This window comes from Drosophila takahashii, chromosome 2L, assembly GCF_030179915.1.
Source record: "Drosophila takahashii strain IR98-3 E-12201 chromosome 2L, DtakHiC1v2, whole genome shotgun sequence".
NCBI classification, from domain to species: domain Eukaryota; kingdom Metazoa; phylum Arthropoda; class Insecta; order Diptera; family Drosophilidae; genus Drosophila; species Drosophila takahashii.
The window spans coordinates 15,030,289-15,056,433 of record NC_091678.1 but is presented as its reverse complement, the minus strand read 5'-3'; the positions used below and the strand labels follow the sequence as shown (position 1 = coordinate 15,056,433).

Genomic DNA, 26,145 nt, shown 5'->3' with positions numbered 1-26,145 from the left:
ATTAACTGTATAAGTTTTTCAGTTCGGCTATATTATTCTACTGATTTATTTAAAAACAACATAATAATATCAGTATCCTAGAAAAACAAAGGATCTATGCACAGCCCTTGCGAACATGACGCCAAAAATGGGTTTGAGCATTATTAATCAACATTTTTTTTTTCTTTTCAGGTAAAATAAACCTATTTGATGACTAATAATTCTTTTACATTCAAATAAACAACAAATTTCTTATGATCCCCCATTTGACTTATTCAAATTCAAAACAGTTCAACTTTTGCGCCAAAAAACTCGAACAAAACAGGCCCACAGGGTGCGCCATATTTGTCAAATTTTGCGGCCAAAAAACTCGAACAAAACAGGCCCACAGGGTGATTCGTCACATATTTAAGAAAATGAAATATATCGATGATAAAAAATGTGGGAATGCAAAAAAAAAGTTGGCAGTTCCGTAAAAAATCAGGGTGGCAGCCCGATAATACGAACTTGTAAATATCCCCAAACAGCTGACTGCCAAGTATTGTTTAATACCGTACCGTATCTTTTAGTTGTTTGCCGACCTTAAAAAATCTTTACGTTTTTTATAACAATTGAAATCTGTGTTGTCTTGTTGAAACTTTGTCATAATTATTAACTATGTTCATTAACCTGCGCTTTTACGTTTGATTGCTAAAAGAAAGTGGCTTTGCCGAAACAAAAGCAGCCGAAGTGGAGTTTTTAAAATTATAAACAAACTGTTTGTTTCTTGTGAGTGAAATAATTCAACGGTTTTGTGCGTATACGATGTTCATTTTGTGCCCCTGTGTTGGTGTCTTCGTTAACTCTGATAACTCGCATCGCAGCCAACAATGAAAACAATAACAAATTACAGCAACAACGTCACACGTCTGCGACACCTGCGTCGCTGTCGCCAAAGTTGTTGTTGCTGTCGTCGCCTTCGGCTTTTGTTTATTTGTTGTTGCGTCTCGTCGGCAGACGCGTTATAAACAAAAAAAAAAGAAAATACAAAAACGAAGGAAAGCACATACATACACACACAGTAAAATACACACGCGTGTGCCGTTGGCAACAAGTGGAATATATACAAACAAATTTCATACATCGCTATATTTATGTGTGATTACAAGACGTCGAAGAAATCCCTTTAAAAATTAGAAACTCTTGTGGGCAAAAATGCAGTTTGGATTTGGATTGAATTGAAGTTGAAATTGAGGTGAGAATTACATTTCGTTTTGAAAACATATTTTTTTCTAAGTGGCAGGTCTGGGACTCGAAAGTTTGGCCGTTAAATAAGACTCATTTAAATTGTAAACTAAACTTAATACAAACTTTAAAATCAGAGAACTTATTTGATTATTATTATTAGAAACTTATTTTTAACTCAAAACATATATTTAATATTTTCTACAAACCGTAAAAAACATTTATAATTTTAAAACCGATTTTATAAAACTTATCAATAAATGTATTTCGTAAATATATAATACATTTTCTGTAATCTATAAAGAATAAACTATTTACGATTTTTCGAACTTTATAAATTTAGAAATTTAGTTCAATTATTCGAAATTTAAAATGGTTTTCCAATTAAGAAGTTAATAAAGTTGGACTATTTATCAAAAATGTTATAAAAATATAAGGGATTGTTTTTATAAACATTTTTAATTAGAATATAAACATTTATAAAAACTGTTAAAAGTTATTTTAAAATTCGTTTTTAGCTATCCATGTTTGTGTTTCTATGAAAACGAAGATTTTTTTGTTTATGGTATCTCTTACCTCTAATTTGTCCTGGGACATGCACAGCATCTTTTCACCCACAACCCCACTTTACTCCCTATCGACTTGTGGCTTAAACTCGAGTTGTGTTGACTGTGTTTTTTAACGGGCGCACAACGTTGCAGGGATTGTTTATGAGCTTGTTAATGTGAGTGTTTTACACTTTCCAATCTGTGTGCATATTCATGTGAGCTCCTCGGCGACTGCCCGTGTGTGTTTGTTTGTGTATGCTTAATAAAGGCCATTAAAATTAAGTAATTGACGCAAGCAGAGAAAAGACGACAACCGTTGAGGGGACCAAAAGGGGGTAGGTGGTGTGTTAACTGATTCAGCGGCAGCGGAAAGGTAAAAACCGGAAAATGAAAAACACGAAAAAACGAAGAATGTTCCTGCCTGAAATTTGTATAAAACTTTATTTTCTCTCCCTCTGTCTGCCTTTCTTCCACTCTCTCTCTCTCTCTTTTACTCACTGCAGAATTCGTCATTAAATTGGAGACCCATTTTAATTTCTGCGAGCTCATGAAATTCACACGTTTCATTGCTTACGCTTTTGAAGTCAAGAATAGTGGAACAAAGGTTCCAGTTTTGCTTTGAAATTCATAAAGAAAGTATTTTATTTTTTAGTGAAAAAAACGTTTTATGTTAATTTAATTTAAAAAATAAATAATATAAAAATTTTATTTTTAAATATTTTAAGTATTAACATAGTTGTAATTTCTTAAACAAAAAATAAATTTCCTAACGAATTCGCGGTTTTACTTCATATATTGTAATGATAATTCCATGTTCCTATTGGAATATATAATGTTATTTTAATATCCCTTGTCCCACTGTGCGTATTCGAAATATTGGTGCTTTAAGCTTTAAGGGCTCCTTTTAACTGCGATTTGGTAGTGGGCACGCCCTCGCCTATAAAGATTTTTTTATACGCTCGTTGTTTTCCTGAGCATTATTTATTGCGGATTTGCTTGATGGCAACGCCGCTGATTCAGGCCCAAAATCTTGGCTCTAATTGTGGTAAAGCAGCAAATTGATTTCCATATCATAAACTCAAGCTTGCGGCCAAGCAATCAAATGGAAAACGCAACAAGTCAAACGCAGAAATAAAACAATTCGGCAGAGCCCCTTGGTATTTTGTGCGTTACCGTAAGGGGGGCTGCACTTCACATAACAAAATCAATTCAACAACGGGTGGGTGGGCTTTTCGAGGATGCCACGGGGCGCTTATCCTGCAAAGTGCTTTCCATTCTTGTTGCTCATGGAATTTTCCTGGACCACCAACAGCGAAAGCGAGAGCTAATTCTGGATGGGGTGGTGATGGGCGCTTTGTGGGGTATGTGGCTGAGATCTCTATATAATACCATTGCATATTTAGTTGCCGCTGATTCCATGTTGTGTGACTGAAAACATATGCTCATTTTCTGTCTTTTCCAATTCAGAATTTTATATATTAACTTTAGGATTATATTGAGATATTGTATTAGAGGAATCAAAATAGATAATACAATAAAAATGTATTAAAAAAATATAAAACATTCGTCTTGTTACCCTCTTTTAAATAATATATTTTTTATTTATATTTAAAATTAGTAAATAATTGTAGTTATATTTAAGGCTCAAATTTATTAGTCATGTATTTATAATGTCACATAATTTTGTTGTGAATGCAAACTCTTAGCTAATTCTTAAAGTTAAATTAACATAAGCCTTTTAATTAACTTTAGGGCAATAAATATTTCCTTGTTAGCTTTTATAATTATTTGTAAAATTCTGTTGGCTCGCAAAATACAGTAAAAAAATATCTCCGATATCGCCGAGGTGTGACGAATGCCTTCTGTTATCTTTTTAAATCCTCCACAGAATATTTCACTTTATTGCGCGGTCCTCTAGCAAGGTTTCTGCTATTCCAGTTGGGATGCTAAGTAGCTGCCTGGGTTTCCAAACCCGAGACCCGACTCAACCCATTTGGCCTGGAGTACAACATCGCCCGGCACTCAGTAATGTGATTGAAAAGGCTTCTTCGGTCGGCTGCCAGTTGGATGCCAGGCGGCTCCATGGGCGGTTGATGGATTCCATTCAGAGGGCCCCTCGTATCCACTTAACTATTTCGATGGATTGAGGGGTGTTGTTTTTGCTGCCGCTGACATTTTCATTTTGCTACAGTTGGCTACAGTTTTCCCGCTGTCGCTTTTCTTCTTCTGCTGTATCATTGCCATGTCGTTGACAAATTGTCTAGAATCTAGATGGGGAGTATGGGTTGAGTTGAGATGGGCAGATCCCGCCCTAAAATGTGTGTCAATAAATGTGTGTTAAAAATACCGTTAGGCAGTAGGGTCACGGTGATATATACGTTCCCCAAGAAGCGACTCCTGTTGCGCCCAACAATCTCATCTCGGATTCCCTCCTTCCGAGTATCCATACACATGCGAACATGTGTACAACGCTGCTCGCAAACAATTTTCAATTAAGCGCACAATCACGATAAATAAATCTCATTGTGCAAAAAGCCAGTTTCATCTACACGAGCTTAGCTTAACTTGGATTTTCTCCCGATGTACAGCAATTTTCTGCGGTTTTTCATGCCATTACCACTGGGGGGTGGGGCTTTTCCGTGGGCGGTGGGCGGCGGTTGGCAGGCGACGGGTGCAATAAAACTCCACCCAGGTAGCGACTTCATTGCAATCTTCACAAGCTTTTCCTCCAGCGTTGCTAACACGCTTTTGCTTCTAGCTGCTCTGGCTAATGCTCTTCACACACAAGCGGGTTACTCGGCTTTATCCGCGGTAAGTTGGTAACCCATGAATCATACGGTTAATTACCGGGTTATGGTGTGAATTCACATAAATTAATTATATATTGCGGAGCACTTGGCCAAAGGCTCTGGTTAAATATTGCTTGGCAATTTAAAGCAAGAGGTGAACGCAATCTTAATTATAAAGGAAAGTATCATCAGAAATTAAATTGGGAAATAAATTAAAATTTTATAAAAAGTGTAAGATAGTCAAATTTAAGAAATAAATTTATTAAACTAAAATAAATAATTATATCTTATTATAGCGAGCTATTTAAAGTTTTTGTTGTGATTTAAAAGTCCCAAAAAAATGCTATCTATTTTTTCTTATATTTAGCAATATTTATTTTGTATTTATTGTTTGTTTTAAAATTATCATTTTGTCAAACCTTCTTAGTGAATTCCCAATTCGCATTGTTCTGGACAACTTCCTTTTCTTGTTTATGTTTCATTTCCCAGCCATAAATTCTGCGGTTAAAGAGGCAAGTATGGAGAGAAATTGAGTGGAGTCGAGAGCTAGTGAGCAATATGTTTTTATAATGTTGATATATGTGTTTGGATTGCGATTTACGGGTTACACGACAAATATTCATCTAAGATGGATATTTTAAAGAGATATCTGCGTGTGGTCAAACCAAATACAAGGAGCATTTAAATTTATATACCCAAAGTAAGCTGATGAGTATAAATAAAAACAAGAGAGAACGCTATAGTCGGGTTGGTGTCCCGACTATCTAATACCCGTCACTCAGCTAAAGGGAGTGCGAACGCTGTGTCGGGTTGGTGTCCCGACTAATAATCGTAACTCAGCTAAAGGGAGTATAACTTTTTAATGAATGGTCCGATTTGAAAAATGTCTTCTACATTTCGATAGGTATAAATATACACAACAAAATTGCATTTATACTTCTCGGAAATCTTTAAAGATGTGGGCGCAGGACCCATTTTAAAATCGTTAGTGGGCGATTGTGGGCGTTAGAGGGGGCGTGGCGCTCGGCTAAAATAAACTTGCGCTGCGTAGGAAGCCAAAGAATATGTGTGGGAAATCTCAACCTTCTAGCTTTGGTAGTTTCTGAGATCTCAGCGTTCATACAGACGGACAGACGGACAGACGGACAGACGGACAGACGGACAGACGGACAGACGGACATGGCTAGATCGACTCGGCTAGTGACCCTGATCAAGAATATATATACTTTATGGGGTCGGAAACGCTTCCTTCTAGCTGTTACATACTTTTGCACGAATCTAGTATACCCTTTTACTCTACGAGTAACGGGTATAATAAAATGCAAGCAAATTCAATCAAGCGAAATTAAACAAGATTTCCGTGGAGGCTGCTCCTTCGCATCTTTCCCGTCTAATGGATAGAAGAAGCTGCTCATCCCCGGCCACAAATTAAGCAAAAACTTTATACACCCCCTCCGGATCGTCATATATGTATACTATATAGGCTCCCCTATCGAAATAAGGCTGCCGAGAGAGGCAAACTTGATTTCGCAGGAGGAACATTTCTTATAAAGTAAATAATAAATCAGCGGCGAGACGATATATATGAAAATGAAAGAAGCGTACATAATGCGGAGATTCACACACATGCTTATGGGGATTGAGATGCTGAAAAGAATCGCCTAAAACCTACCCATAGAAGATTTAGTGGCTTCGTCTTCTGGCTTTCGTTGCTTAGGTAGCTCAAAAGGAAGTAAACAGGATTTGAGCTTTACCAGGAATCTTTTTGGTCTTTTTTTTGTGTGGTTTTTTGTTTTGTGTCGTGTTGTTTGTGTTTGTTGTCTTTAACCTCTCGGACATTAGGTACAAAATAGTTTGATATTCGGGGTCTTGCTCTCCCTTTTGCCTTCGCTGGTATTTGCTTTAGGAAATTCGATATATTTAAATATGTATAGTATTTTATGGGGTCTTTTCTGCTGCTGTTGGCGCTCCTCGCCCGGGGGTTCTCTTAATAAATTCTGTGAATTTTAATAAATGATAAGACTCGTGTAATTTGAAGACATTGTACATAATTTCTGTCGTTTTTTTCCCCCATTGGTTATGTGTGAGAAAATTTTAGAAGATTGGTTTGAATATTTATACGAACGTTAATGTATATTATTTTCGTTTGTATACAAAGAGTCAGTCACTTGATGCCATCGCTTCGGAGAATTTTATTGGTGTTAAAATGGGTTTATAAAAGCTTTTCTTGAAGGGGTAAATAAATATATTTTCTTTGCAATTGATTTAAAAGTTTAAAAAGTCGTTAAAAAGTACAATTTTTTCCAGCCGACTTTAATACATGCTTTTTAGCGCATTTTGAATTTGTAATTAAATTTTATAAATACGAAAAAAGATACCAATTTCCATAGGGGTTCCATTGCACATTCGATCAATTATTCATTAAAATGCACTTTGGACTCGGTTTTTATGGGCATTTCCTATTTACACTTATCGTGTTGTTTTCGGTTTTCATTTTGCTGCTCTTTGTGTTGTTGTTGCCGCTTATTTGCCAGCTTTCCATGCTTTTCTGCACAAGTGAGCAATTATTTGTGCAACATAATTAAAATTTTATTAATTCATAAACAAATGCGCAGAGAGCGTACACAACTGGGAGCCGAAGAGGACCGAAGAGGCAGGACTCCACATTGCAGTTGCCTTTCAGCACTTCATCAACGCCAAATGTTGCTGCTGTTGCTGCTGCTGCATCATTCATAAAAAATGCCATAAATGCAGACACAGCAACAACATCAGCACGTAGAGTAGCCACCTCACCTCTTCAGGTGCGAATTTCACACTCACCCTTAGCTTTTCTCCCTTTCAACCCCCCACCTGTTCAACTCACCCTTTCCATCGGCCTCGTCACCTTGTCAATTTTACATGTAGAGCACGTGTCGCTGCTCGTGCTCAGATGTTGCTGTTGCACTTGCTGTTGCTGCTGCAGGTTGCAGGTTGCTGCTGGCAATGGAAATTTCTTCTTCCTCAACTCTAATTAAAGAGCTCTTCAGAAGACCTCCTTGAACCTCCAGCAACACCATCTAAAATGAGTAACTGCCATATAGAAACTTTTAATTTGATACCCAGGAGAAATACTCGAAAAGCTGAAAAAACACATGAAAAAATATGGTCTTTTTTCTATCTTTCACGGTTGCAACACCTGTCGAATTGTGGACATCAGCATAAAATAGAATCCAAATAAAACGGAGGAGGGAGAATATATATATAAATATGTTAAGTATAAAGCTCGCTGCGAGATCAGTCACCAGCAGACACAGAGAAAACCCAGAAAAAAACAGCGAACACCGCAAATACGAAGTTGAAGAAATGCGCACGGTACAATATTAAACAAACAGCACGAACAAAATATTAACAAAATATAACTCTCGAAAATAGGTGAGAAAACAAAAATAACAAATCGAAACAAAGCCATGTGTGCTGAAACTTAGACAAATACGAATTTAAGCAAATAGAAAGGCCTTAAATATTTGCTAAATACCTGCGAAATGGAAAGTTCTGTCAGCACGAATTTGAAACGCGTGTCGAAAACAATCGAATAAATAAATAATTTTAAAAAAGAAATGTGAAGCATATATTTTGATTATTATTTTTATAATTTTTGATTAAAGTAAAATGTTACATTTTTTTTAATGACTTTTTTAAAAATTTTCATTAAAGAACCATGGTATGTTTTTATATTCAAAAATATAAAAAAAAAAATTAAATATCTTTTAAATAAAAAATTCTTAGTTCACAAAATTTAAATTGAGTTACTGATAATAATACAGAATTTGCCACTTCATATTTTTATTATTATTTCACAATTTTTAATAGAAGACCGATGGAAAACTTTATATTTTAGAGCTTATTTTCATAAAAATTTAAATTAGAGATCGTGATAAATTGTTTTTAAAAGCAGATAATTTGTTAACAGAAACAAAATATGCAAACGGATGCAAAATAATTATTTTTAGCTTTTCTGGTATTTAAAAAAACAATTTAAAAATTTTTAAGTTCAATTTATTTTGTACTAATCGTACAGTATTCTATTATTTAAAAAAAAGTATATAATTTCACGATTTTCTTTAACCAACTAAATCCAAATGGAGAATAAATATAAACACCATGAAAACGACCGTTCAATGTTTTCCGCAAACAAATCCAAGGCAAAGGCCCTGGCAAACAAACAATCAAAAAATAGAAATACAATCATTTTCGCATGAAGTTTGGCCAAAACGCCTTCGTTTTTGGGTTCCCGGCTTTGATTTTAATTTTTGTTGGTCTAGCGTGGCAAAACGAGGGGGAGGTGGAGGGGGGTTTGGGTACTTTGGGGGGTCAGAAACAGTGGGCGGCTGAGGGGGATCGTCTGCAGACTGAAATTTATGGCGTCACGTTGGCAACTACTGGTTTTGATTTTTATTTTTAGAGTTTGCCTTATGCCGCGCTCTAACAATTCGCGGCTTCATCGCTGGCTTTATAATTGCTTTTTTCAAATTCACTTTTTGGGCTGCTCTTTTTTTTTGCTAGCTCAGGTAAAAGTGAGCTGAAAATTGGGCTAAGATTTACACAAGTTTAGAGGAAAACTTGTCAGAGGATCGGTTTATATTGCTGGGTGGTCATCAAGTGTCAAATGTTTTTCACCATTCTTCTAAGCGCTCCATCATTGTTTTGAGTCATTTCGTATCTAATTGTTAGCCACATTAACAAAAAAAAGAGAAAAAACCAACAAAGACATAAAGAAAATGGCAAATTTAAGGTTTTCAAAGAGTCAGCAGTTAAAGTACCTCCTCATGTAGCTGCCAGTTTGGCAATGGTCGCTGTTGTTGGCCATTATGTGCATAAAATTATCAACCACATTAGCAGAGGACCCGGCGAACACAAAATGTACAATTGTCATGCATAATTACGGCTCGGAAAATCCAAAGAAAATCTCAAGTGTTGACAAAAAGAGTTAACGGCAGAAGCTCGAAAGGGTTTTTTCAAGAGGCCCCTCATTCAGGGGAGAATCTTAAATTGGCCCGGCAAGTTCTTGGCGGGAAGATACTTAGCTTTATTTCTAGAACGTTGGAGCTAGGGAATGGACAAAAAAGAGTCGTATAATGATGTCATTGGCAAGGGCAGTTAACTCCATTTTCAGTTTTGGCAGCATTTTGTTCATTAACAAATTATACTCACACATACGTAGCTAAAACACCATAAAAAATAAGATTTTTCTTGAATAAAGAAAGATATTAAAGTGTTATTTTAATTGTATATTTTTTTTATTATATACAAATAAATACAACTTTAAAAATGCATAATTTTTAATTTGAGCTTCGAGCGTTTTTTAATCAAAATAAATATATTGTCTTTGAAATTATACTTTTTGACAGATCAATTGCAAGTTCATTTGCATTCCAGGTTTTTAAGGTAAAAAAATATCTTGTTCAAAATATAATATAGAAAAAAAAACCTCTTTTAAAGTTTTAAAAACTAGAATAAATTTAATGGTATCCCTATTCAGTTGATTTGATTGATTTTTTGATTTTTTAAATGTAATTATCATAATTGTAATATACACTCTGTATATTTGATTAAAGATACATATGTCAAGGGATTTATACTGGACGGCAAATTTATTTGAAGAAGTTTAAAATATAACTCGGCCCCAAGAAAACCAAAAAATGCCATAAAAAGTAGCTAAATAGCTGCAATATATATACATACGCTCGTTCGCTCGTGCAGATATACGTAGTCGTATCTATATAGGTATTTGTGTAGGAACGGCTCTCTAGCACTGGCTGCTATTGAAATTGAAGGCGACAACGTCGTAGACGACGTTCCGCAGAGAGCTTTTCCATCTTTTTTTCTGTTTATTTTTGTGCTTAATTTTATTTTGCGTTTTGCCCCGGCTACAAAGCTACAACTGAGAGGGCAAAAATCGCTCTCTTCTTAGCTATGTAGGTTTCTTCTTTCTGGTGGAGCCCCAAACACAACATGTGTTTCGTCATCAAAATGTTGTGTTTGTTGTGTTGTTTTAAAATATTTTCATTCCAAAAAAAATATTCAAAGGAATTTTACGAACCCAGGTTTTAAAATTTCCAATTTACTATATTTTTTGTATCAACCAAAAACATAGATATTTATAATTAGGTTTAACACTTGATTTTAAGACCCGCTTTTCAAACGAATAATTCAATTAACATTGTACTTAAAAAAGAATATTTTGTACGTCGCCAAAATAAAATAAAATAAAATGTCTACCTCGAGAATATTTAGGTTTTAGATACATTATCATCTGGGTTATTTCATATCATATGGGTTAATCATATTTTTAAATGGCTTAGCTCTTTTGGGTAACATGAAATTTGAAAAGTTTTGGATCTCCAAGTTATACCTTATTTTTAAGGTCTTGAAAGTATTATAGGTGTTTAAATTCCAATATAAAATAGACAACTAGTGATCCAAAATACAGATCTTCAAAAACTACCGAAATTTTGTATGTCTATATTTAAGGTTAAACTACCCGCTTTATTTTCAAATATTTTAGAACTTGAAAAAATGTTTATTTTTAAAACTGTCATAAATATCTAATAAAATCTTGAATACAAATAAATGCCTAGTTTTACATTTTATAAATTATGGATAGATCATTAAAATTAAGAAGTATCAAAAAGTATCTGTATTTATAGTCACTAGCCGTATTAAATTTTGAGACCGTGTCAAGGGGATTCCCTAAAAGAAATCTTATTGAGACTTGAATATTTGTCAAGATATGCAGTAAAAAAAAGAAAGTTAAAATAAATAAATTTAAAATATTTAAAAATAATATAATGATAGTGTATAAATCTGGTCTGACAAAGTAACTATTTATTTCAAACCTTTTTTTAATTTTCAAAAACTTACGTTTTTGCTTTTATTTTCGCCAAGCCGCCATTAAAAAGCAAAGTTGCTTTTGTCTTTGCTCTGCGTTTGTTTGTGTTTTCTTGTGCGGTGGGAGCCAAGCGAAAATGCCGGCACTTGGGAGAGCGGAGCGAGCGCCAAAGAGAGTGGCCAGCGGGCGAGGGCCCAGCCAGCCGTCCCGCTCTGATGGGGCCGCCCCAATTCGTCGGTGCGAAGAGGCCGGCGATAGTGCGGCGCGAGAGAGCGCGAGCACGTCACACAGCTGGTGGATATGGATATGCGTATCCGTGAGATGCATTTCAGTTTTCAGTTCGAGTTTGTATTTCGTTTGGTGAGGTTCATTCCGTTGTTCGCTGCCGTTCGCCTTTGTCCACTGTCGACGTGTCCCTCTCTCTCTCTCCGTGTCTCTCTCCGCCGTGCGTGTCTGCCCCGACTTTATTTACCTTTAATCTCACGTTTCACAAAGAATAAAGATCAACTGAAAGTTATAGTCGTACAGGAAAGTGCGTAGAAAACGCAGAAACCGCAGCAAAACGAAGAGGAAAAGTTGGCGCAGCCCAAAAAGAATCAAATAAAAAGAAGTGCGCGTGTGTGTTTACGTGTGCGTGCGTGTGTGTGAGTGCGTGTCTTTGCCGTCGCTCCCTTTGCAAAAAAAAAAAAAAACAAAAAGTATCTTTCAGATACACGACAATTAGCCAAGACAAAAACATCTGAAATCTGATAATCAGCTTAGGTTTTCCTACTTTTTTTAACAATTAGGGTTTTGAAGAAATTTTCCCCGTTTCGTTGCGGAATTTTTGTGTGGCGTTCCGCTGCCCAACCGTTCCCCCACTCTCTTCCGTGCTCGCTCGCTCTTTCCTTCTTTTTTTGGCTCTCTCGTGTCGCTTTGCCGCCTTCGGGTTTCATAATTTTGTCGCTTTTCGCTTGCGTATCTTTATTTATATTTTGTTCCGTTTCCACTGCGTTTCGCTCAGTGTGAATTTTAATTGCCCACTTTTTGGAAAATTCAAAATACAAAATTCTCCACCTCACTCGCAGCAATACTAATAGTTTTACATTCTTCTCGCCCCACCAAATAGTTTCTCTGACAAAATACTATATGATTTCTCCAAGATCTTGGTGTATATATTTTGTGCAAAATAAATACAAATAAAAACCATAAATAAAATCAAGCTAGCCTTGGCAAAATCATTGAAAAATATTTTTAAAAAATACATAAAAAGAAGAGATAAAAAACCAAATCGATTTAAAGATATATATTTATATACACACAACGGTTTCACTTTGCAAAGTTGTATACAAAGTTAAAAAGAAAAGTAATATAAAAATAAAACAAGAAAGCGATTTACAGTTATCCACGCAAATTAATCAATTGTTTGGCCACACGCTGCCTCACGGTCTTCAAAATAAAATAATACACGAAAAAAGTGCAAATCAATGTGCAAAATCAAAGTATATATTCAATAATTATCACATAAAATGCCGACTAACAAACTAAGCAAACATGGATTAACGCATTTATTGTAGATTGTTATCTATGGGATTGAAGTCAACGAAAAAGGTTTGAGCAACATTTTTCAACGTAAATCAGTAACTAAAAGGTACGAATAAATTTTAATTTATAGTACAGATTTATTTTTAGAAAATTAAGCAATTCAGTAATGGGTAATAAAAAATATTACACATTTCAAATAGATAGAAAAACTATAATAGGGGACTTTTTTTCCATTTTTACCTTAGATTTATATTTTAAAAACAATTTCGAAAAATACATCAACTGATATATTTTTATTTTATTTTAAATCTTAAAAAGACAATTAAGATTATTAAAACAATCTTTTTTTGATGTTTTTTGATCTAAAAGTCTAATTAAAATGCCTTATTTCAAAAAATCTTGTATTTCTTAGCTGACTCATATTATTTCCATGGATGTCCAATCCATTGCCCCTAAGAATTTCCCAACATTTCGTCATGATCGCCTTTTGCAAGAGAACTTATCAGAACTCCGGTTCGAACAGTTGATGGCTGGTGGAAATGATAATCTACGAGCGCAGAAGTACAGAGGTGCAGGCAGGCAAACACTCTGTCGTTCGAGGCCTACCGATTACATAAGAAAACGTGAGTCGAGTCGCGCTGCTCGGTTCAGTTAGAATTCTTTTGCTAATACACGAGCAAACATTGTAAACTGCCTCGGTGTTTGTCATTCATTCTCGGTCGGTGCTGCGATCTCTCGGCGGCAAACAAACCCCAAAACTCTGTACCCCAACCCAAACCCAAAGCGAAACCCAAACGAAATATCATATCACCGGGGAGCTGAGAAAACCGACTGAAAATCGGCTCACCCGAAACGAAAAGGTTTATTTTTCTTTTTTTTTCTTTTTCGTTCGTGGTTCTTAACTCTTGCTCGCTCTTTTGGCGCTACATACAAAAACGTATCTCACGGATACATTTGTGTTCGGGGTTTTTTATCAGCGCTAAAAGCGCAAAGTTTTGCATATGATATTGAAATATTTATTTTGAGAACATTTTATTTATACCGTCAATGAAAATTCTCAGCTATTTTTACTAATCGCTCTCTTACAAGCGAGAGGAGCGAGCTCTTAGAACATTTTGCGACGTATTTTGGTTTGATTTAATTAGTTTATTGTATTCAGCTATTAACTGGCTGCCGGCAATTTGGTTTTTTTCGGACAGGTTAAACCAGTTTTCCTGTTTGACGGTTCTACACAAAAATTAAAAAAAAATAAAACAAAACAGCGAACGCCTCAAACATGCCACATTATTTCATAGTTTTTGCTTCGTGTTCGTATGTTTTTTTTGGGCGCCCCTCAGCGTAATCTTTGCCGCTCATAATTTAATAAAAGTATGAGGAAGAAGGTCTCATAGCTAACAAAATGCTGCGCTTAGGCTTATCGCCGATGCCCCCACCGCTCACGAAAAACCGAAAGCAAAACCAAAACTGAAACCATCGGAGAACCACACACACGCTGGCCGTAAAGCGGCGATTAGATAATGGCATTTTAAATGATGTCTCTACTGTACAGTAGAGTCGCGAAACACACATGAACAGTGGACAACCAACAATGGGATTGGACTTTGTTTTGAAAACTGAAAACGCCTGATAAGACAGCCCAGAGACGGGCAAACACTGAGAGTATCGGAGAAGCCTAGAGAGAGAAATGGAGAAGTGCGAGTGTACAACCGAGAATACATATAATAAATACAAAATACATTTCAATAGATTAGGTTCAAGAGAAAGACTTTCGACAGAACAGGGCAAGTGCATTCTTAATAGCTTCCAAATTGATGGTAATAACATGGAACCTCAAAAATAATGATCCTTCAAAGTAGTTCATATAAAAGAGATAAGAGAATACTTGAAAAAATCTAAAGAATAAATCATTTTAAAAATAAATATTTATTTTGCAACATTTTTAAACAATTCCTAAATGAAAATCGTACGTTTTTCTAAATTTTTTATTTATTTATAAATTATTATTTCAGTTTAGTAAAGGAATCTGCAACAAAAAGTTTAAATATTAATTGTGGAAAAACTAGATACTTTTTTTGGGAATATACTTACTTTTTCTAATATTTTCAATGGTTTAAGAATTATTTTTTCAGTTTAATCAAGTTAAAATAGTGATTCTGGAAGAACTAAAGACTTTTTCAGGAAGTGTTTTCTATCAGTTTTCTTTACTAATAGAATACGATATATTACTAGCCTTGGCGTCTATATCCTCGCAAACCTTGAGCGTTGTCTCCACTTCTCCCATTCCGATTCTCCCTTTCTCTAGGGGGAAAACTCCGAGTCGCCCGTTTTTGGACTTTTGTACGTTTCCCTCGCGCCAAAGTTGCTGTGAAGCGTAAATGAATTTGTCCCTTTGAAGTTTTCCATGTTAATTGGGAAATTAAGCTTGACCAGCGCTCGCAAGTTGGATCCATTCGGTTTCTTCACTTGAAATCGTCGTTGTCGTCGTGTATATAAGACATTTTTTATTCAACTTGGAGTCGCTGGTGTTCCTCTTTTTTTTTTGTTTTGTATGTCTTGCACTTGATTCTTGTTGGCCGGGACTACGTTTATAATTACGTTAACTTCAATTACTGCTTACGTACTGTATCAGACCAATTTTTGTTGCTTTCCAGGTAAAACTGGTTTCTTTATGCCTCATTTTGTCTTTTTTATAGTAATTTTTGTTGTTGTTTTTTCTGTGTCTGTACGTACCGCTGCACGAGTTTTGCTATAATTTTAATTTCTTTTTGAAGTTTTGCGCAAATGTGTTGAGGGTCTCATGGCTGCTATTTAAATAGTAGTTAAAAAATTGTTGCCATCCTGAAATTCTTGGGAATCAAACTCATTACAGTTAAATACCGTTTATATGGCTGAAAATCCCAAAAAAATGTTAAGGGTTTTCAATATCTGAACTCATTTGATTCGGAATATTTTTTAGAAATTTAAAAAGAGTACATATAATGTCAATAAACAATCCTTTATAATAAAATTTAAGCTTAAGCTTATATTACAATGCGGAATTTCCGTTTCATCAATTTTTAAAGAATCTTTGGACTGTATATATAATTTTTTGTGGAATTCCCCAAAGTCTTCTGCGATTGACATAGCTGGATATTTTGTTATTTGGTTCTCTATTTCCTCCACACATCCACTTATCCACATTGTTGTGTTTTTTTTTATTTTGGGTTTGCTTGCGATTTTTGTATGCTTTATTTTGATTTTGATTTGTTTGTTGTGTTTGTGTTGCTTCGCGGGCTGCTCCTCTTTGGGGCGTTTGCCGCATTTGAATTTCATTTTTAGATTTCAATTTATTTTCGGCGTAGTTTATGCCAATTTGGTTTTTGGGTGCGATTTCTTTAATATTATGTATGCCATATATTGTTCCCCTTGCTTCGGTTGTGTTGGTGGCAAATCGCAGTGTGGTGTGTGAGTGCTTCTTCAAACGAATTTGATTTGATACTCATTTTTCTGTGCCCCCCAAAGTGTTTGTTGTATAATAGGTTAACCGACAAGCCACAGAAAATTGCAATTTTCGAGCCGTACTGTACTCGATTATTATGGTCTGTTCTTTCTATCGGCGATTTCTTTTTTGTCATGTGCCCGCCTTTAGTCATAGTCGAAATACGGAGAATACTGCGAGCTAAAGATCGCTGTGCGGTTCCCTTTTTTAAAAGCATATTAACTAATTGACGTCTGTGTTTATCTATAAGCAAAAAATACAAATGCTCGCTCGACCCACAAATATTTGACGAACTGACATTTGGGACACCAAACGACGACCGCAGGAAGCGTAACAAATGTTTCCACTCATTGGGGAGACCATTCATTGAGGCCTCCACTCTTTTTCTAGCTTGGCCGGGCCCCAACTATAATTATCTTAATTAAAAATCTAAAGTCAAAGTTGGCCCAGTAGTCTAAAGTCGGAGAAGTCGCCCAACCGGCGATTAGCTCATCTGGTTTTCTGGCGAATTGAGCAATCCAACCTCGTCTAAATTGTAGGGAAAAGCTCGAGACAATCTCGGCTTTTAGTGGAGGAGCCTCGGAAATCCCCTCTTACCACTCATTACTTGCACATTGCTCTGTTGAAATTTAAATAAACGAAATAAATAATTTTCAGCTGGCTTTTATTTTTTACTTTTTTTTGTTTTTGGGCCGAAATAATGTTGATGTCATAGGTTCGTTGGCTGGGCGTAAAAAAATCGTTGGTAGGCATTCAGTTCGAAATCTGTGTGTGTGTGTGTGTTTTTTGTGTGTGCGGCTGGCTAATGCAAGCATCCGAAAGGCAAAAAAAAAGAGAAGAAAAAACAACAACATTTGAAAACGACTCAGGAATGCCCATTATATATGCCAAATATTTGCTTTGTCAAAGTATTTTTCTGGTTTGTTTTATGAGTATTAGTTGATTTCGAAGTGATTGAATGGGACGGCAGGAAGGAGGGGAGTGGGAAGTGCCTTTAGCAGTGACTATAAACTATAGTTTTGACTGATTAGGAAGTATGAGTCAGAGGTCCGAAAGCAGATACCAAAACCTTGTTGGATGTAACTCAAGATAACTGCGTAATAGCTTGAAGAATTAGTTAACTGTTTAGAAAGTAAAGGCGAAGGAAACAAGTTTCAAAATGCTATAAAATATATGTACATTTTACTATACGTACTAAGCAATTAATAACATTATTATAGCTAATTTTATGGCTTGGAAAAGATGTCTTCTAATTTTGTAATAGTAATTGAAAAAGGTTAAGTGATAATTAATGTATCCGTTTGTTAGTAAAATGTGATTTATTTTCTTTTTGACATTAAAGACGAACTAAAACTATTTGTAAAGTAGTTGTCTAATCTTAAAAATTAAAAAATAAATAGTTCTGGCATTTTAAATCAATTTCTTGTTTTATTTAACATTTCGAACAGTTAAGTTCCGGTTTCAACTGCATTGATATCGATAAGATAGAAAGCCCCCAAAAAAGTACATATTTCTTCTCACCTATCTACTACCTGTTGCCTAACCCCCAACCTCTTACACATACACCAAAGGCTTTGAACCAAAACTCTATTATTACCAACACAGAAAAAAGAAACCGAAACTGAAACCAAAACCAAAAACCAAAAAGATGCCATAAAACGTGAAAACAAGAGCGGCGATTGACCAGCGAACGTCAGAGCGACCACCTTTTGCGAGATACTCGCACACTCGCAGATACTTTGAGAACTTGGGGATCTAGAATAATTATTATGTGCTGTTGTGCTGGGTTGGTTACCCAATACTACTCGGGGGCCTCCAGAGAGAGATAGAGAGAGAAAGAGCGAGCTCCAAGACTTTACCTAACGCGTTATAACGCTCTGGCTCGATTCTCAAAGCCCCGTATGTCACACACACGTGTGTGCGTGTGTGTGTTCTGTGAAATGTAGGGGAAACGCCAGTGAGCCTGTGTGTGTGAGTGTTTATAAAGTTGATTGCACTCGATTTTTAGATAAAGCTTTTCAAGGTCATCAACGAAAAAACGACCAAACGTAACCAAAAAAGCAGAACCATCGCAAAAAACGCGGGAGATTCTTCCAGCAGATTAAAAATTCTTGATCCTTTCTTGCTAGAAGTCTTTTAATTGAAAACTATGGACCAAATATATGTGGTTTGTGTCTTTTCTGGCGACACATCTAACCGAATAATACAAATAAATAAATCAAAACAAGATTTATGCCTGCCTTCTACCGCTGTGTGTATTCAAATCTGACAGTCGAAAAAAAGAAGAAAATAATACCGAGGAAGCCCCACCACACACAAACACAATAATTTGAATCCCGAGACAATGAGAGACGGGCTCGGTTCTCCAGTTCTCCAGTTCTCCAGCCTCCTTACAAATTATTAGACGACTCGTTTGCTGCTGCTTTTTTCGTCTTTTTTTTTTGCTTTCTTTGGCATATGCGAAAATAAAAACAGACTTTTTTGGAATGATTTTTTGATTGTATGATGGGTTTGCAGCTGTTGGAAGTGAGCCGGTTTGTCTTTTTCTCTCTTCAGCATCGAATTATTTTCGGTTGTGTGCGAAGGAACCCGAAGAGCTGGATTGCGTTTTCGGGGATCAAATATTATTATCCTGTAAGAAGAAAACCAATTCTCTTTTTGTGCATTGCAAGAAATTCTTATAAATTCCAGTATTTGTTGCCATTTTATTAGTTTTGTGATTAATTCTGAAATTTCCAAGAGTAAGATTGTTGAATTTTTTTAAGGATCCCAAGAGACTTTGAACTCCCTTTTGAAATTGTCACAACAATTTCAGATGCACACACAAAATAAAAAGTTATATAGGCAAACATTCTGCAGACAAATCAGTTTTACACATGACTAGACTTCGATTCCCATGAAGGAACGACAGCTGTTTATTGATTTTTACGAGTGTCCATGTTACGGCGCCTCAAAGTATGCAATTAATGGTGCGTATTTTATTCTATTTCATGTCATTTCACTTCATTTCGATTTAATCGGAATAAAAGACATTGTGCCCGTGTTATTAAGCCTAAGCCGCTTTGAAAACTGATACTGAGGTATGTAATCAAATTTAGCAATGTCCAAAAATAGAACAATAAAAGCAGGGGACACAGCACCTGTTTAATTGAGAGGTAGCCGAAGTCTCCAACCAACCAATTCATTTATTTTCTGTTCTAGCCCCCGATTTCAATTGAATTTTGGTCTGAGATTCCGCATACCAAAGTGATATTCAATTAAAAATTTATAACGCGCAATAAGCATTGAAAAATATACCATTCGAATTTTTGATACCTCGCAATAAGGGATTTACAAGACAAACAGAGCGTTACTTTTGTAAACGATACACCCTTACAGCTTTTGGGCAATAGGGTATTTTCCCATTTAATTTACATATAAATTTGCATACAACTATGCCTCACCAAAAATATAGAGCAGAGCCAAACAGAAAAGTATCTACAAATAAATATTTCTCTGCGTCATCATCATCCAGCTGAAGTAGGAACAGAATTTGTTACTTTTTATTTTGATGACCATCCATCGTTTTTGAGAACAGGCGACGTGTTTCAGTTTAAGTCGAGTGCTCCATAAAATAAATCCACACTTATGCAGCTATTGCAAATGGATTCGGAATCGGATTCAGATACGTTTGTGTGTGCATATTATATCTTGGTATGTACATAGTATATACATATAAAGCATCCGCATTATGCAGAAAGAAACGAAAACAGTTTTGGGAATGGAATTTTCTGCGCCATTTCGGGCACAAAACTAATTTGCATCCAAGTGTAAACAATGTGAAGATAAATACACCGAATTTCGATTGCCTGATTAGTATCATAATACGGAATCAAACTGAAATTTCATTCTGCACAGTATTTCTATATATTTTTCCATAGACTTTGAGCCATCTACAATGGTTAGTTGTGAAACTGATTGTATCTCTAATAGAGACATCTGCAATCTATAAACAAATGCCTACTTATCCGCTCTTTGTGGTAGGCCCGAGTGTTATTTATTTCACTTTTATGTAAATTTCATTCGATTGCTTAGGTTTTATTTCCTTTTTTTTGCCTGCATCATAAATATATTTTTTCTTTGGCGTCCAATCTTGACATTCAGCAGTTGGAGATGAGTCTTTTATAGAGGGCCCGCTGTTTTTGTGTGTTACTTATTTGTAAAGTGAGTTATTTATGTTTTGCAAGAGAATGGAAATGGTTAAATGATGTCAGAGCTTTATAATTTATGGTGAATAAGGTTCCAATTAAAGTGCGGAAAATGCCTATATTAATTTTTTGAAAGAAATTAGGCTATATTTATTTTTTTTAGTTTCATTTTTCTTTAAAATAATATAAAATACTGAACTTCATGCAAAGAAAATGGCAATGAAACATATAAAGACATTTTTACCATTCGTATTTACCTTATAATTATCCATATTTCCCAGCAACTCCAAAACTTCTGGAGCACTTCCTGTAAAATGTTCGCTTGAATTACCTTGTGAATGTTTCCCAAACTAATTAAGTTTTATGACTACAAGTTAGCTGACTTTAACAACATTTCCTGATCCTTTACGGCATTGTTGTTTATGACAATCTACTACATACTTTAATGGCGAACTAATAAAAATTTCTCGCGATGTTCGCTGGTGGAAAAAGCATAAAAATGTCGCAGACAAATGAAAAATTTCAACCATATTCAGGACAGGGAAAATGCGTGACACTTAGGAGATAAGAAGACTGAGGGAAAATCGGCCTATGGATAGGAGAAAAAAAATATACGTGCATATGTATAAATATCAGCTTTTTCTTTTGGTTTTTGTTCCATTTTTGATTTTAACGACCGAAACTAATTTTCACACCAGCAGCTAATGTCAACACAGTCGTTGACATTTTGTCAGCGAAAGCAACTAGCCAATTCCACAAAAAAAAAAAATCGGAAAGCAAAACATTTCAATTGGCAAGCCAGCGAAACAGGAAGCAAGTGCCCAAAAGGAAAATGAATAATGGAAAATTAGCAGACAACAGCTCCTAGGCGTATCGCATCCTCTCACTCGCTCTCGTTTAATTTGATTAATTACCCAAATTTGACATTAACACGTTTCGGGCCACAAATGAAGCAGAAGGCAGCGATATAAACAGCAGCCTCTCGCCGAGAACAAAAAACTCTTGTCCAGATTCACTGGTTGGAGTGATTAATGAAATGATTGAAAACAAAACGCACAGAGCAGTAGAATCTCTGTCCGTTCTTTATTTTTTTTTGTTATTTGTTTTATCTTCATTCTACGGCCGAACAAAACTGACCACCAAGGAACTAAAACGCTTCCGGGCATTTATTCTTGGGGAGTTTTTATGAGAGTTTTCTTCTTCGTTTTTTTGTTTTTCCAAGGGAAATTGTTTCTTGGGAGCACTAATAGCCAAAGGAGTAGAGGAACTGGGTTCCATTTTGTTAATTGATCTTCTAAACTTGCTTTAATGGTGAATAATAAAATGAAAAAATTAATGCTTAAGGGGCTCATAATATTTTTAGTTAAAAATGTAATAAAAATGTTTATTTACTTATGATTATATTTAGGAATAACTACACTTTTTTAATTATTATCGTTAAAATTGAAAAAAAAAAATATTGATAGATCAAAATGAGAATAATAAAGAAATTTCTTTAGAGTGAGGCAAACTTTTGATATAACGTTAGTATATTTTCTATTAGCGTAACAAATTGTTATTTTAAACTATTAAGGAAATTTATTTTAATTCTACGCTTTCCAAAAGAGCATTCTAAAATTCGTTTGAGTTCTTCTTTCCCTTATTTTCTGTTTCTGTTCTGTCCGTTGGATGGTTAATGATTCTTAGAGCTATTCGGCTTGCATGCTAATAGGCAGTTTGGGCTCCAACGAAATATATGAAAATTAATGCTTTGGTTTTGGCTAATATACGACCTAATGTCCCGGACCGTGTCGAAGGGAATTTCGAGGCTCGAACCGTATTGATTTATGCTAAACATTGTTACTGTTCACACTCGGCGAACGGTGGATGGGTTAACTAACCCAAATTGATCAGTTTAGTGGTGGTGGGTAATTCCCACATTTGTGTTTGCTCAACTTGAACGAACATTTGGCCAAGTGCTGAGGATAATCCCGATCGTCGTCGAAAAAAAATAAAACCCAAGTATATGTTTTCTTTCGTCTTTGGCTTATCAGTGGCATTTAAACAGCTGCCATGGTAACTATGGAAAACAGTTAAAAACGAATTTCAAATGCTTAATTTCGTCGGCCGCACATTCCAATTCGAGGCACGTAAACCCGAGCATACGGATTTTGGCCACTTGTTGCTATCTATCCGTGGAAAGACTCCGCGGCAGGGTACTAACTAACAGTACTCCCAGCTCTCTCCCTGCGATATGCAAAGCATGTGCCTTCGATACAGATAGTTTCGGTACGGTTTTATGTGGCCAGCCCGTATGGAACCTCTCGGTACTTCACGGCCCATAGCATTTGATAGCGTCGCATTACATATAGTACCACATATATGAGTATGTTGCATTTACCCTCCATGCGGAAGCACTTTCCGAAGTTGATAAACTTCAGAACGCCCGAAACTGTTTGAAGTTTGCTTTGGGAACATTGTTATGCGCCCAGTGTTCCAACAGCTGACAATGGGATGATATCAGGGAATCGTAATTTTCTAAAAAAAAGCCTTTTAGTAAATGAGTATCTCAAGTTATCCAGTGAGAATACAAAACTTCCTGTTTCTCATGAATTATAAAGATAGGAAAATATAATATATTGAAATACATTTATTCGGAACTAATCTTAATTTGATTGTGAGCCATTCATATCCCTCTGGTTTGTTGATTTTATTTTTGTAAATTTCTCTATTTACTTAACATTATTAATGTGTCATTGTTATTTTTGGTTTTTACTTTTTTTTTTGCTGTACTTGTATTCCTTATTTGGGCCACACATTTTTGTACGTTTTCTTGCGTACGCGACAATAAAACAATTTTTACGCCGAATGTTTTTTTACGGTTTGTGTGCACAGCCACAAGCGCACACAGGCGGGCAAAAAAAAAGCAGAAAAAAATACGAATAATGAGTTTATGTATTTTAAACTGACCTCATTATGAAGAAAAATTGTTTTGCACACAGAGAGTGTGTGGAAGGAACAAGTTGTTAACAAATGGAATTTTTGAAGAAGTTTTTGCTGGCCAAAAACCAGAGTGTGTGACACACGAAATATGGAGTACAGTAATATTAATAAATATTCAAGGCGATAAGCTAAAAAAAAAATCGAACCAATCGCTGTAAGTAAACTGGCTGATAAAGAGAGAATTCTGCTTATCTCGACAACCGAATCGAGGCCTTTTATTTCATCAACTTCGATTCCGGTCATTACAAGAAAAAACTAAATCTTATTTCGAACATTTATCGTTGTTTTATTTATTTAAACCTTTCGGTACTGAGTCATAATTTAAACTAAAGACTCAATTAATCAAGTGATTGTATCTCTTCATAACTTCCACACAATTTACGGTACAAGTAGTTTCCGTTTGTGCTTATATAAATAATTCTTATTTTCGGTTATTTATTTGTTCTTGTATCGGAAACGGTTGAAAAAATTGTCACGTAATATTTGTGAAGTGAGCTGCAGTTGAGTAAGGTATTTGCTTCTCTTTTTTTAATGGTTGGATGGATGGGGGAGTAAATGTCAACATTATAATAAATTTAACAATTTTATTACAGTTAATTATTATGGATTATTACGATTTAATGATAAATATTAGTAATTTTTTAACTTCTTTTAATAATTGTGCTGTTGCTAAAATCCCAAGAAATGTATTTCTCAGCTTAAACAACTCCCTTGAGGAAAATGCGCATTTACGGCATTATCTTATCCATCTTGACTTTCGGCACTCACTGTAATTTTAATTTAATTTAATTCTAAGCACGTTTGGGAAAAAAATACAACCAACAACTGTAATTACGTTTTTGCAAAATACGAGGCAGCAACAAAAAAATGCTCAAAGAGACGAAGAAAAATTGGCAAGAACGAAGAAGCGAGGAGAATTCTTTTGAAATCTTCTCTTTCGTTTTTTCTTCTTTTTTTTCGAGAAGTTACCACGAGTTGGAGTCTTTCTTCCCCACCGCCCACAAAAAAAAAAACACCCCCTCGCAGCTACAGCGTCATCTTCGCGGTTTTCTAAACGGTGATTTAGCCATTATGTTAACGGTAAAATGTGCAGAATCTCCTGGCCATGCGAAATGGAGTTTCTTTTCTTATAGCGATGGGGCCTCGAACCGGTTTTCAGGTAGAGGCCCCCTCTTTGGGCCTTTGTCGTCGTTCGCTTTGTGCAACTGTTTCGCTTCTTTCGAGTGTGTGCTTGTTGCATAACCCGCGTATTAAGTTGCCTCGTTGTCATCGCCGTCGTCTTGGCCAAGTTATCTCGTCTTTGGGCTTCTGTTGTCGCATTGTCGGACTGCTTAGCACGGTTCTAAGCTGGTTTTGTAAGGTAAAGTGGCTAATTTGCCGGTTCTTTATTACTTTTTTTGACCACAGCACACACTCAATCACTTACGTATTTCCTCTGACAGTTGCGGAAATACAAATAAATATTAGGTTTACTTACGAAATTTACAATCTATAAATAAATGTAGAGAAGGAGAAATGGAAACCCAGGGAAGCAAAGGAGGAAGATAAGTGGAAAACAGTCACAAAAAAGGAACATTTACCATTATCACAAATGCATTACTTCTTGTTTACATTTCCCTTCTTTGTCGCTACCCAGAATTTTGTCCTTGTCTGCTGCGCTGATAAAAATAAAGTCCAGTCCACAAACAGAAATAATTTCAACGCGACGCGACGAGACGACAATAAAGTAAACATAATGAAATTGTTTTCCTTCGTCATATTTTCCTTTCTCTCTGTCGTTTTGTCTCGTCTGCGACTTGTTGAAACTATTTTAAGCGCAGAAAAGAAACTTAAACACCAGCTCATCAATAACATCTCGTCCCGTGCTGCCAACTGTGGCGCTCAATTAACATTCTTTTGTGAAAATTTATTGAATCTCTTCTTTAATGAAGTGGCATGTCCGAAGGCTGTTAATTCTGAAGTTCGATTGGAAATGCTTTATGGCGTTTTAGTTGCTGATAGGGCATACATATATACAAATATTGTAGGGAATGTTATTAAATATAGGAATTTTATATTGTTTTTTTTTTAAGTAAATGAAACATAAAGTTCTAGAATATAAAGAAACAAATATAATAATACAATAAATATCATAAAAACTGTTTTTGGGATCCTAAATCAACAAAAATATGATTTGTTTATTCGGTAGTCAAGGTTATCCATTAGAAACTTTAAATAGAATATCAAGCTCAATAATATTATATTAAAATCTAAAAAATATAAAAATTTCAAGTACCAGATACATTTTTTAAAATTTCCTTAGCCACTCTTCAACATATCATATCATTTACAATTCACTTATTCTTAACAATAAATAATTCAAGGATTCCGCTTTCGTGTTTTAATCAATCAAACGACAAACGGACTGGAAGAAGTGATATCACAAATTTTGTAAGTTGTTTTTGCGCTTGCAGTCGTCACTTGATATATCCACTAGATACATGTGTATCTATGCATCTGCTAAGCTCGCACAAAGCAACAATTATAAACAATGACAAGAGCAGCAAAAGCAACAACAATGAAATGC

General features: G+C 35.4%; 1 protein-coding gene across 5 annotated transcripts in view; it reads left to right on the top strand.

Moving 5' to 3' along the window:
* The first annotated feature begins 682 nt into the window (after positions 1-682).
* Positions 683-26,145, top strand: part of tai (taiman) — an 87,393-nt gene continuing 61,930 nt past the window's right edge. For 3 of the 5 annotated variants that reach the window (XM_070219210.1, XM_070219212.1, XM_017150792.3), the window contains exon 1: positions 11,756-13,038. The gene's annotated coding sequence lies outside the window, so the exon portion shown is untranslated. Of the gene's footprint in view, positions 1,214-11,755; positions 13,039-26,145 lie in introns of those variants that run through there. The other 2 variants (XM_070219207.1, XM_070219206.1) reach the window with 2 other exon arrangements.